The sequence below is a fragment of the Nicotiana tabacum genome, chromosome 5 (genome assembly GCF_000715075.1).
Source record: "Nicotiana tabacum cultivar K326 chromosome 5, ASM71507v2, whole genome shotgun sequence".
Lineage (NCBI taxonomy): Eukaryota > Viridiplantae > Streptophyta > Magnoliopsida > Solanales > Solanaceae > Nicotiana > Nicotiana tabacum.
The window spans coordinates 160,791,138-160,804,164 of NC_134084.1; positions in this window are offsets into that span (position 1 = coordinate 160,791,138).

A 13,027-nucleotide genomic window follows, 5' to 3' on the forward strand; every position below is an offset into this window, starting at 1 on the left:
TTTGGACCTATATGCATGAAATATAGCGTCCCCGGCAAAAAGGATGTTGGTTCGAAATAATATACCGAGTATGTAAGGCAATAGAATAACCGAAAGCTGAACTGAACTGATCATAATATAATAACTGAACGTAACTGGGAGTCAAAGATGATCTGAAGATATGATTACCTGCTGATAGTGACTCACTCTCTCAATATAGTAAGTAAAATAGTTGTTCGACCCTATAAGGCTCGGTATATATAACTACTCAGTCGTAGTAGGCTCGTTCATCGACGCTCGGCCATACTAGGCTCTCCCACGTTTCCCCAGGTTTGGGGCATGACATTAAGAGTATCCTTGGGCTGGTTTAGCCCAACAATTACTAGAATTAATTGCCTCATTTAAAAATTTGTTAAAGGAAGATGTACTTTAATTTTTTTTAGTTCTAGGTCAACATCACAGAAAAGGGTAGGACTAAATGGACACGTTTGATCTCAAAGTATCCACATCTCTAAAAAAGTAACAACATATATGAGGAATATAATATAGCCATTAATGCAGACAGTGAACTAAAGAAAGTAACACAATGTACTACATGCATGCATGTTTTGGAAATGTGCCAAATAAATTGGGAGGCTCCACAATGGGTGGTTAATAATTAGCACTTACTTAGCAGGAAATGTTTGAGAATAAAGGTTCGAAAGATTGATGACTTTCGGTTGCAAGCAGTAGTCAGTCCATTATCGTTGATATTGGTCTAATTATCATGCACTTTTATTTGTAAGGCAAACTTCTTTTCTTAGTTGCCTTGCGCAACTAGATTACATGATTCGAGCTCTGATTAGTATTTTCAACAAAGTCATTCACTTTAAACAAGTTATACGATTTCAGAAGATTATTCAAAATTCAGTCACACTTATCATATGTTAGAGTTCTATATACCTTAAATGTAAAGTTAATTCATATCATTATTATGAAAAATTCATATCATTATTATGAAAAAAGTTCTGCATCTAATCTAAAACCTTTAAGTGAATTGAGTAAAGTAACTCAAGAATACTATGAATTCCTTCCTAATTATCAATGTGAGACGACGTATATCTCTAACAATTGTTTCATATTTTAATGATGATATAAATTACCGACTTAAAAGGGCACTACTCTACTTTTTAAAAACTTTAATACATAAATAACAATTTTGGAAAGAAACTATAGATCCTGAGGCAGAGCCACTATTTGAACCTTATGAGTTCGGAATTGTAATCCTTTTAAGTTATTGAGTTTTAAATTAATAAGTTGTACATATTCAATGAATTTCTTAAGACAAATGCATAATTTAATTTGAACTATATCTATTGAATTCGGTCAAACCCGCATCCCACGCTCTACCTTCATCCCTTGCAGGGAGAAAGTGCTCAAATAAAATCACCAGGAGGCAACCATAATTTTTTTGGATAACTAATTAAATTTTGTTAATCACCAAGTGCAAAACTATACAAAGCCACAACTTAGGCACACCAAGTAAAACAAATTAAGAAAACAACAAAACTTCTAAGAGAAAGTAGGCACACCTCCTAGGGAGGGTGCTCTTTTTTTGCAGAGGCAGATTTAAAATTTAAATTTAGTGGGTTCAATTTATAAAATCTTTACCATTAAACTCGTTGTACTGTAAAAATTATGGATTTAAATCCGATACTTATTGAGATTCTAATTGATTTTTACACATAAATCTGTTTTCCGTATCGAAAATTAAACATTCAATTCAGCCCATAAGCGAAAGGCTACCTTCGCCCCTGCTTGCTTCCTCTATGAAACAAGGGAATATAACTAAACAAAGTAACTACAGAACATTTATCTCCAAAATAAAATTAGAAGATATAGATCATATGACAAAACATTAGACTGCCTTCTAACATTTGCATTGACTTATATAATTTTATACAATGGTTTACGTTTCACATAAGATTTTCAGTTGGCTCAAAAAGGAACTTTATACAGTAATATAAAAGGTCCATAAGTTTTAAACAAATAGAAAAAAATCATTTACTAAATAGTTATTCCAAAAAGAGAACTGGCGAAATATTTTGAAAATATCAAGGCAGGCGGTTGGCTTCCAAGTTCTAGGCAGCCGGACACAAAGCTAAGAAAAAAGTTTTGATAAAAGTGGACCGGTTATAAAACAATAAAAGAAGAAGAATATTGCAGAGAAAAGTAGGAAGAGAGAATTCTTATTGATCTTGGAGTGATTTACAATGGAATATAACTTTTTTATTTATAGGGAAAAAGTGACTTAACCACCAAGTAACAAACCCTAAGATCTCTCTAAAATGTAGACATTCACCATAAATAAAATACTATTTATAACACTCCCCTTGAATGTCTATTCAACAGATAATGTGTCTCGTTAAAACCTTAACTAAAATAAAACTCAGTGGGAAAAAAATTCTAGTGAAGGAAAAAGAGTACACATGTTTAGAAATATGCCTTTTGGTTGCCTCATTAAAAATCTTGCAAGGAAAACCCAGTGAGACAAAATCTTTGTCACGACCCAAACTGATAGACAGCGACGGGCACCCGGTACCTTTCTCGACCGAGTACCAATGTAACGTATTTTTTTAATTACATCAACATATACACGTGACATACGGGCCTAATAGGCCAACATAATCATTTATAAACCCAAAATACAGGCCGACAGGGCCGTACAATCTTTCACGTATACGACATATGTCTACAAGCCTCTAAGAATACATAAATATCATAAAGGTCGAGACAGAGTCCCGCCATACCAAACAATATACGTCTAACTCATACTAACCAAACAAGCAACTCCGAAGCAAATTGAGCGCACCAACATCTTCCGCTGAGCTGATAGCCTACATGGAGGGCTCTCGACCTGTCTATCGGGACCTGAGGGCATGAAACGCATTGTCCCAGGCAAAAGGGACGTCAGTACGAATAATGTAATGAGTATGTAAGGCACATAAATAAATACATAGGAGATATGGAAGACATATAGAGTACATGACTCAACCTGTAAGTCTGAATAACTTTGTAAATCATAAATTACTTTTAGCGCCATGCATATACGTATGAATTCCATGTCGTGCATAGGTACATGTTTCATAACATCATCAACCTCTGAGGGCATCCCATCATATCATATCAGCCACTGGGGGCAAAATCATCATCGTATATCAGCTGATCAGGTGGTGGTGCGTATATAACGCCATAGCCATAACCTTTCCCATATCCCATATACATATATACATACATATATACGCGTATATAACGCCGTTTGAATCATATTTACATATATATGCGTATATAACGCCGTTTGAATCATATTTCGGCCACTGTGGGCAACATCATCATCATATCCCAACTGATCAGGTGGTGGTGCGTATATAATGCCGTAACTTTTTCCCATATCCCATATACATATATTTACATATATACGCGTATATAACGCCATCTGGTCATCGGTCAATGCACATGAATACAATGCATGAAAAGTACGTCAATAAAATCATTCGGAATGTCATAAGACCATTTTTCCTCTGAGTAATATCATAAAGTAAACTCTTTTCAACTTTCATATTTTTCTGAGACCCATGAACAGATAATAAAATATTATGGCACGTGAAAATTCAAGAACATAGGTATCTCTAACACTTCTATGAATAGAGTCATTAATAGAATTTGTGCATTTGCACGTTTCGTTCGTATCGTATGGATCATGTCAAAAGAAAGAAGGGATAGCCTTAACATACCTAGAGTAGGAAAAAAATCCATATGACTGCAGACATTAAAGACATTATCACTTGGCAATTGGATTCAAGAACCAATTCACATTAGGCAAGTAAATACCACACCAAGAATCCCAGAACTCCTTTGAAACTGATATCTAAGGATGTTTGCATTCCACTGTTCTTGAGTAGGCTTGAATAAAACATAATCCTTGCACGTAACAGCCACTTGATCACCTTTGTAATAGCATGAATTTGAAATTGGAAAGGTGGAGTAACTTTCTTATTTTTTTGGAATTGAACGTCCTTGTTCTTGCTTTTTGTCCAGATAATGGAATAAGATCCATTTCCTTATTAAATCCCAAATTCCTAGATTGCCACCTAGACTAGATGACTACTTAGTCATTTCTAGCTTTTTGTGGATTCTTGCCATGTGGTTGGGGGATAGCTATTAGGTTTTTATTCGCTTATTAGTTAATCGGGTAATGTCCCGTTACCCGGTAATTAACCAATTACCCGCATAATTTAAAAATTTCCCCAAATAACTTAAAATTCAACTTATTTTAATATACTTCATATATACTTTATATATTATACTATCGCGGTCATATGGTACCTTACATGGTACTAGTTCATAATTATCGGGTATTATCGCTCGACTCGTATTTTATTCCAAATTAACCACTTTCAACAAAACTCGTTTTCTTTAATCTGTGTACCCTCTTATTCTTCATAACACTTATTTATTGCTTGCTATAAATAACGTAAGTATGTTAACGTCAAGATGATCTCATCCCCGAGTTTTACATCAGTTAACTGAAAACGAAATTTTAACGTACAATGCTTCAAGGTGAAACATCGTCGTAACTTAATACTGTGAAACGCGACATCGCCGTAATGTAATACTGCTAGACGTGACATCTCACTTTCGGGCTCTCATTAATTTATTTATGGCGTACTTTCATGTACGAAAATATGGGGTGTAACAATCTTGTAAGGGAAAAAGAGTGCAACACATATTAACTCCCCTTGATGAGAGCATCAATTCACATCTTTGACCCTTCACATCCCAATTTGTACACTAGCTTCGTGAAGGTTGATGTCGGCAGAGATTTGATAAACAAATCTTCCATATTAACTCCAATGAATATGTTGCACCTTGAATCATAAGCTCATGAAACACAGACCATCTAGTACTTTAAATCATCTGCAAATCTCGCATTCACTCTCGTAACAAGTAAACCCACTCTCTTAGGCAACCCAAATTCAAATTGCAACACAGATATTTCCCTAGTAACAGAGATCTTCCAATAAATAACATAAAGGATTACGCAAACTTCAGAACAATCCGCATGAGATAACCCATCTGTTTCGCCTCAAAAAACATCTCTTCATACCCTTCCACCAGCATAAACATTTCACAGTCACTTACTCTTCCTGAGTCTGAACTCATATCGCAACATGAAATTTACTTCACTTCCCAACTAGAAAACATAAAAAGATTCTTCACACTCCCATACCTCGGGGCTATACATCAATCAAGATGGAAATCAAGCACCAAATAGTCCTTTCTGTCCTCAAGCAGACTCTTCTTGTTTCATTCAATTCATATGAACACATCTCTCAGTCACATCACACCCGTCACGTAGTTATCCAGTCATCCCTCCCACTAATAGGGGCACTATCGGACATATAGATCCAAAAGCACATGCTCACAAGATCAATGCCTCAGAGCTCAGGCTATAGGCAAAATCCGGCCTCAAGTCCTCCAGACTAGACCAACATCAACACACGGAGATCACATCTCACCCCTCGATCAGGGAATCACAAGCCACCAATGCACAGCTGATACCGAGCGCTCATATGCGCATATGAATGCGTGGAAGGAATTCAAAGAGTTACATCTCAAGCTGAATCAAGGACGCACGATAAGAATTCAAGAATGTGAAGTTTTTCCTAAAGGTTCCGCAGCCTCCCGAGGATAAGTACAGACGTCTCTGTACCGATCCGCGAGACTCTACTAAACCTGCTCATGACTCGTGAGACCTATGTAACCTAGGCTCTAATACCAACTTGTCACGACTCCAATCCAGACTCGGTCGTGATGGCGCCTCTCGTGAAGACAAGGCCAACCGACATAATTTCCAAATTCATTTTTAACAATTTTAATAAGTCATTTTAAGTCATTGATAAGAAATAAATCCCAAAATTTAGCAAAATAGAACAAAACCAGCCCCTCGAGCTATATCTCATATCACAATGGGTAACCACGCTCACTAGGGGTGTACTGACTCCGGGAGAGGCCCCTCACAGCCCAAGCACAATATCAAGTCATCTCGTGGCATAATCAAACGGGCTCTCGGCCTCATATCAACAAGCCACCTCGTGGCGTACAATCTCAGACCCTCGGTCTCATAATCATAATCAGTGTATCTCTGCTGAGGCATGCAGCCCGACCCAAAGTATCCTCTCAACACAGGCCCTCGGCCTTACTCAGTCATAATCTCATAAGCTACTCGGGCAACAGTAAAACATAATGCTCAGCCCAAAATATTATTTAATATGTTAAAACAGAGTAAACAGTAGAATAAAGCATGACTGAGTACAAGTATATCGTCAAAACAATGAGGAAATAGCAGTAAAAATTCCCTAAGGGTTCAAATAGTTGGCACGAGGCCCAAATATGGCATTCAACCTAAAACATGATGATAGCAAATAGTTTTCAATCAAATACGCGGTAAAACAGTCATTCGGGATGGACTAAGTCATAATCCCCAATGGTGCACGACCCCACGCTCGTCATCTAGCGTGTCCGTCACCTCAATATAGCACAACGATATGCAATCCGGGGTTTCATACCCTCAGGACAACATTTACATTCATTACTCACCTAGATCCGGTCCAAACTCTAGCCCGCGAGGCCTTTGCCCTCTCGAATCGACCTCCGGATGCTCCAAATCTAACCAAAATCAGTACATAACCATTAAAATATGCTAAGGGAACAAAGCCCACTCGAAAATATTCAATTTACATCAAAACTTCCGAAATTGCTCAAACCCGACCCCCGGGCCCACGCCTCAAAATCCGATAAAAGTCACATTAATAAAATCCGCATCCTCCCACGAGTCTATACATACCAAGAACATCAAAATCAGACCTCAAATTCCCAATTTACATTCTCCAAATTCAAGCCCTAATCTCCTTAATTTTAGGCTTTAATTTTCACATATTTCATGTTTTAAACAAGTAAGAATCAACAAAGGATCGAGTATTGAGTTCAAAAATCTTACCTCCAAGTGTTAACCCTTGAATCCCTCTTCAAATCCTCTCAATAAGCTTCAAAACCATTCAAAAATGGTGAGAAATGGGCTAAAAATCGCGAAGATGGGTTTTCATACATTCTGCCTAGACATCCTCTTTCGCGAACGCGGAATAACCATCGCATTCGCGATGAACAAAAACACCGGCCATCAAAAATGCTTTATGTGTTCGCGGCACCAGCCTCGCGAACGTGATACACACTTGATACAGAACTACGCGAACGTGGCCCAAGACTCACGTACATGATGAAGAAAGTTCCTCCAGCCCAGCTCTTAGCTCGACTCTATGCAAACGCGATATCCCATAGCCGTACGCGAAGAAGTCCTCCCCTAACACTATGCGAACGTGGGACATACTTCGTGATCGCGAAGAGCAATTTGTTGTTGCCATAAGAATACACTACGCGTTCGTAACACTTGCCTCGCGAACGCGATGAAGAACTGAGACACCAGATATCAGCAGAATACAGTAGTGAAACATGAAGGAAAAATAGCCCGGAATCAATTCGAAAATGCGCCCGAGCCCCTCGGGACCACAACCAAACATGCCAACGTATCCCATAACCTCATTCAAACTTGTTCCAACCTTCAGAACACTCAAAACAACATCAAAACATCAAAATCACATCGGATTCAAGCCTAAGAATTCCAAGAACTTCCAAATTTTGCTTTCGATTAAAAAGTCTACCAAACCTCGTCCGAATGACCTGAAACTTTGCACACAAGTCACAAATGATATGATGGACCTACTCCAACTTCCGAAATTCCATTCCGATCCCTATATCAAAATCTCACCTATCAACCGGAAAACGCTAAAATTCCAATTTTGCCAATTCAAGCCTAAATCTACCACGGACCTCCAAAATACATTCCGGACACGCTCCTAAGTCCAAAATCACCTAACGGAGCTAACAAAATCATATAAATCCAAATCCGAGATCGAATACTAAAATCCAAACTTGGTCAAAGCTTTCAAATTTTAAGCTTCAAACTGAGAACTGTTCTTCCAAATCCATTCTGATTACCCTGAAAACCAAAACTGGTGATTTACATAAGTCATAATATATCAGACGGGGCTAGTCATGCCCGAGAACTGGCGAGCAAAGTGCAAAAGTACAAAACGACCGGTCGGGTCGTTACAACGGGTTTCTGTTTCTTGTGCTCATGATCATACATGACTTTGATCATGTCAAGACATAGAAATTTTACCACTTCGAGTGGTTATAATTTCTTACTAACTCCACTAGAGTTATAATCAAAATTTATTGTCTTTGCTTGTATTTAAAATCAAATTATAGAATAAAAGAGAAAAATACGGTAAAATACATACCTTAAATCCAGAAATTAATCATGAAGGAAGTTCATGGAACAATTGACAATCATTATGCTCAATCCCAAAGCTTCTACTCAATTGGTTAGAGTCTCGTGCTGATAACGTGTTATAAAACAATAAAAGAAGAAGAAGAATAATATTGTAGAGAAAAGTAGGGAGAGAGAATTCTTATTGATCTTGGAATGATTTACAATGGAATATAACCCCTCTATTTATAGGAAAAAAGTGACTTAGCCACCAAGTAACAAACCCTAAGATCTCTCTAAAATATAAACATTCACCATAAATAAAATACTATTTATAATAGGAAGAATTACACCAATAGATCACTCCATAAGGTGACCTTGTAGTATTTTAGCTCAGTTACAATTTTGCAAATGTGTAGCCAAATATCAATTAACTCATATCCGAATTTGTTTTTTTTTGGATTCTCCAGATCTTCCAGCGTGAAAGATCCTTGAGTTTCCATTCTCCTTTTTGCCTCAAGTTTATACATATATATCCCATCTACAAAAAATGCAAAAACAGACGCGAGAAACCTAAAATCTCTTCTCCTTCAATGCTAATCTTGTTAAATTTTAAATATGATTTTGTGAGAAATTTGGAGTGGGTATTGTTTGAACTTATTAGAAATAGTCTAAGTAGGTTGTATACAAAGTTTGAAGTCATTTAATGGAGTTTTGTATTAGTCTTGAACAAGAATTGCAAGTGAAATCGTATAAGAAGTTCGTCAGAGATGTTTATATACTTTTATACGACTATTACACTTTTATACAAAGAGGTACATTATGTATATAGTTGTATAAAAGTGTATAAAGATGTATAAGCACTGTAAAAAATGTCCGTAATACCTATGTATATACGTGTAGAAGAAGAAGAATATGTGAGAATTTTACTAAATACATGTAAATAATGTATTATTGTGTATGAGAGTTGTTTATACAATATTATATACCATTTATACAATTTTATACATTCTTATACAGATGAATCCTATCAATGGAGCTTCACATGTTCTTCTTCTTTCTTGGGGATCTTCTGAAATTTAACTCAAATCTAGCTTAAATTTACTCCAAAACACTTCAAATTTAAGTTTTGAACTACTTTTGATGATTCCAATCAATTGGGACAACACCCAATCCAAATAACTAACAAATCAAAAAACGCAATTTCTGAAATCGAAGCTTTGAAACACCTTTAATGGTGACTTCTATTTTCCAAGTTTTTAATCAACCACTGAAATTAGAATTACATGTGGAATGTGGATAAGACTGAGACCATGCCAATACCTTCTTTCTAGTTTGGTGATCCAACAACCTACCAAGTGAACCTCTTTAGTGCAAACACAGTTCTTTCCACTCCATTGAAGGAAGTGATCTTCTTATGACTCCAAAAAACTAATTCTTTTATGTATTATTTTTTCTTCTTCACCCAAATAGTGATTATCAGTTTTGAATCTGGAGGAGCTTTGATGGAGAATAACAATGATGGAGAAAGTTTGGGATGCAAAGTTGGGACACGAGGAGAAGAAGAACAGAGAAAAGAGAAAAAAATTAAAAGGAGTGGGCTAATGGGTAAAAAGTAATTTTCACATTATATACAACCTGGGCTATATTGGATAAGGGCTTCAAACATGGGCCATTTTTTGATGGGCTATTGAATTAAGTGATAAGGAGTGTAATTCTCCCTTTATAATAGGACCTATGATTTTCGTAGACAAATCAATAAACCAACGCAATTAAAGATAAAATACCAGAAGAACTTATATAAACTCAGTAGATCACTAAGGTTTATGTTAATGAGAGTTTTTACGTGTAATTTTAATTTCACTGTCTCCATTTATTTCTTTCTACATGTCGTAAAAATATTGTTGATGAAGGCAGACAAATTGAAGTCCTGAACTCAATAACCCGTACGCCATTTCGTTGCCTTAGCTTGTTCTTGTTTCAACATGACTAAACTCCCAAATGATATGTACACAACAGAGGATGGTTGTTTTGAATCAAGCCATTGTAGGACGCAGTTGCCACACCACGAAAATCTTCTAATGATCCGTTGGGAGAGAGTAATTTTGGGTACTAGAATAAAGGGCCTATAGTTTTGATGGGACAAATTTTGGAAAGATGCTACACGACCTCATGTTCAAGTTCTTGGAAAGTGTCCATTAGTGTGTTAGGACCGTAAAAGGCAAGTGTCATGCGGAAGCTAGCAAAGCAAACTTTGAACGACGATAAATCATACAACAAAGGAGAAGTATCAAAAGAGACACAAACATTTAACATGGTTCGGTCAACTGACCTACATCCACGGTGGAGATGAGCAATCCACTATATAAAAGAGAGTACAAAATATCGAGAGAACAACCTCACGAAGAGACAAACACAAGTGACATACTAACACTTGTCCCGTAAAGTTCTCCCCCTAAATACTACTCTCAAGCCCCTATGGCTACATTGTGGATGCTACTGAATGAGAAACACAAATCTTCAATTTATAGAACTCCAAATTTTTTCCTACAAGAAAAAGTACTAGCCAAGTATAGGAGAATTATAATTTCCTTCTACAAAAAGGAAAACTCAATTAAGGTAATTATATTGTCCTTTCCTTCAACAAATAGGAAAACCAAATATGGTAAGAAAATTATGGCAAACACCTAACAATTCTCACCCTTGGCCGGAATTTTCTGACAAAATAAACTTGATCCACCTTCTTCACATAGCCTTCAACAGGTTGCATCTCCAAATCTCCACCACAAAGTTTGTCTCAATGTGCGTAGCACACCGGTCAAATTTCTCAAACAAAAATCACGATTATCGTCAAATATGTTGCGGCTAGAATTGAACCCGCCAAGATGAACCTATCTTGAAATTTGGTGTTCTTTATCTTCTTTATTTCGGGTTTGTCTCTTCCTCGACATAACATAGTGTACAAAATGGTTTGGACAATTTCTTGAATTGACCTAAAATACCACTCCTCAACATTGTATGGTAATGAGAAGGGTGCAAGAAGCTAGGAATTTCGTCATGTTTCGATAGAGGCATGGCTGGTAATTGAACATCAAGATCAGGTTGTGACGGAATAATAAGGAGAACGTACGTAAATCGCATATTAGATGTGGCTAATAAATCCAATATACGTATTGAATACAACTTATAAATCGCATATCTTTCGATAAATGGGACTTACAAAAATTAAAGATCGGATATGTGGAACCGACACAAAAACCGCAACTTAAATGCTGACTTATAAACCAAATACAATGAATGTGACTTATAAATCGCATATCTTTCGATAAAAGTCTCCAATTATTTTGTATAGTGGAAAATATTCATAAGATTTGGGTTTTAAAATCGCAGAGATTTTCAAACTTCAAATTACAACAATGTATGGCTAAATGGAAACATAAGCGTGTTATCCTATTCTTCAATAGGGAGCATTACATTCTACGTACTATGCCAATAATGATTTTAGTTGGTTTTATATTAGTGAAAATATAATACTGAGATTTACGTAACAGCTAATATAGAAGTCTTATAATTTTAGAGTAAGATGGAATCTTATATCATTACAGCAAAATTTTCAAATTAAACAGAAAGAAACAGATCTAGATTTCATTTTTAGATGGGTTGGGGGAAATTTGGGAAGCATAACTATGCAAACTTAACAGAATAAAAGTAAAAGAAATAGGGACGAAGTGTGTGATTTCAGTAGCATAAGAATTGTGCTTTCACATATAGATTAATAAGCATGAGGCCTGCGAAACTTTGCAAAATAAGGGGAAAAATAGGCGGAATAATCAGTTATTAAGGCCGTGTTCAAAATTCAGCTTCCATTTGAAATGTAATGAAAATATAACTACATTTTAATACGAAAATAAAATTTAATAAAAATATCCTTAGCTAAAACACGAAAATCTTTAAAATGATATGTTGGAGTTCAAAAATTTACAAATGACACTGTCTGTAAACTCCATCATACTATAATACAACTTTGAACTCAAGAACACAATCTTTAAGTTCTCAATCGTAGAATCATGAATTTTATGGCCCTTGACAGGGAATTATGGAGGTCGAGCATTAAGGTTGTAGGTTAGGGGAAAATTGTGAATATTTCTATAGCACAATAGAGTGAGACTAGCCAGTTAGGAGTTAGACTAAGAATGTCATTGCTCGTCTATTGATGCAGGGCTTTACCTGCTAGTTTTTACTATACCAGCCATCTATTTCGTATTTCGTATTTTGTATTTCATATCTCCTATATTGCTGTTATTTTATTATGCATTTTTATGGTACTAATATATCGTCTCCTGTTGCTTTTTTGAGCCGAGGGTCTCCTGGAAACAGCCTCTCTACCCTTCGGGATAGGGGTAAAGTTTGCGTACATATTACCCTCCCCAGACCTCACTTGTGGGATTATACTGGGTTGTTGTTGTTGTTGTTTCCGTGAATTCAAAGTTATTGAACCACAAATTAACTTCATGATAAAATCCTTGAGTTCACGGTTATAGAACAACAAACTCAAGGACTCTTTCAATTGAGTTCTCAGCTATAGAACTACGAATTACAAGACTCTTTCTGTGAGTTCAAATTAGCAGTTGATTGTGATCCGGATTATCAGAATTCTAGCTGTGAGCCAACTTGGGATGG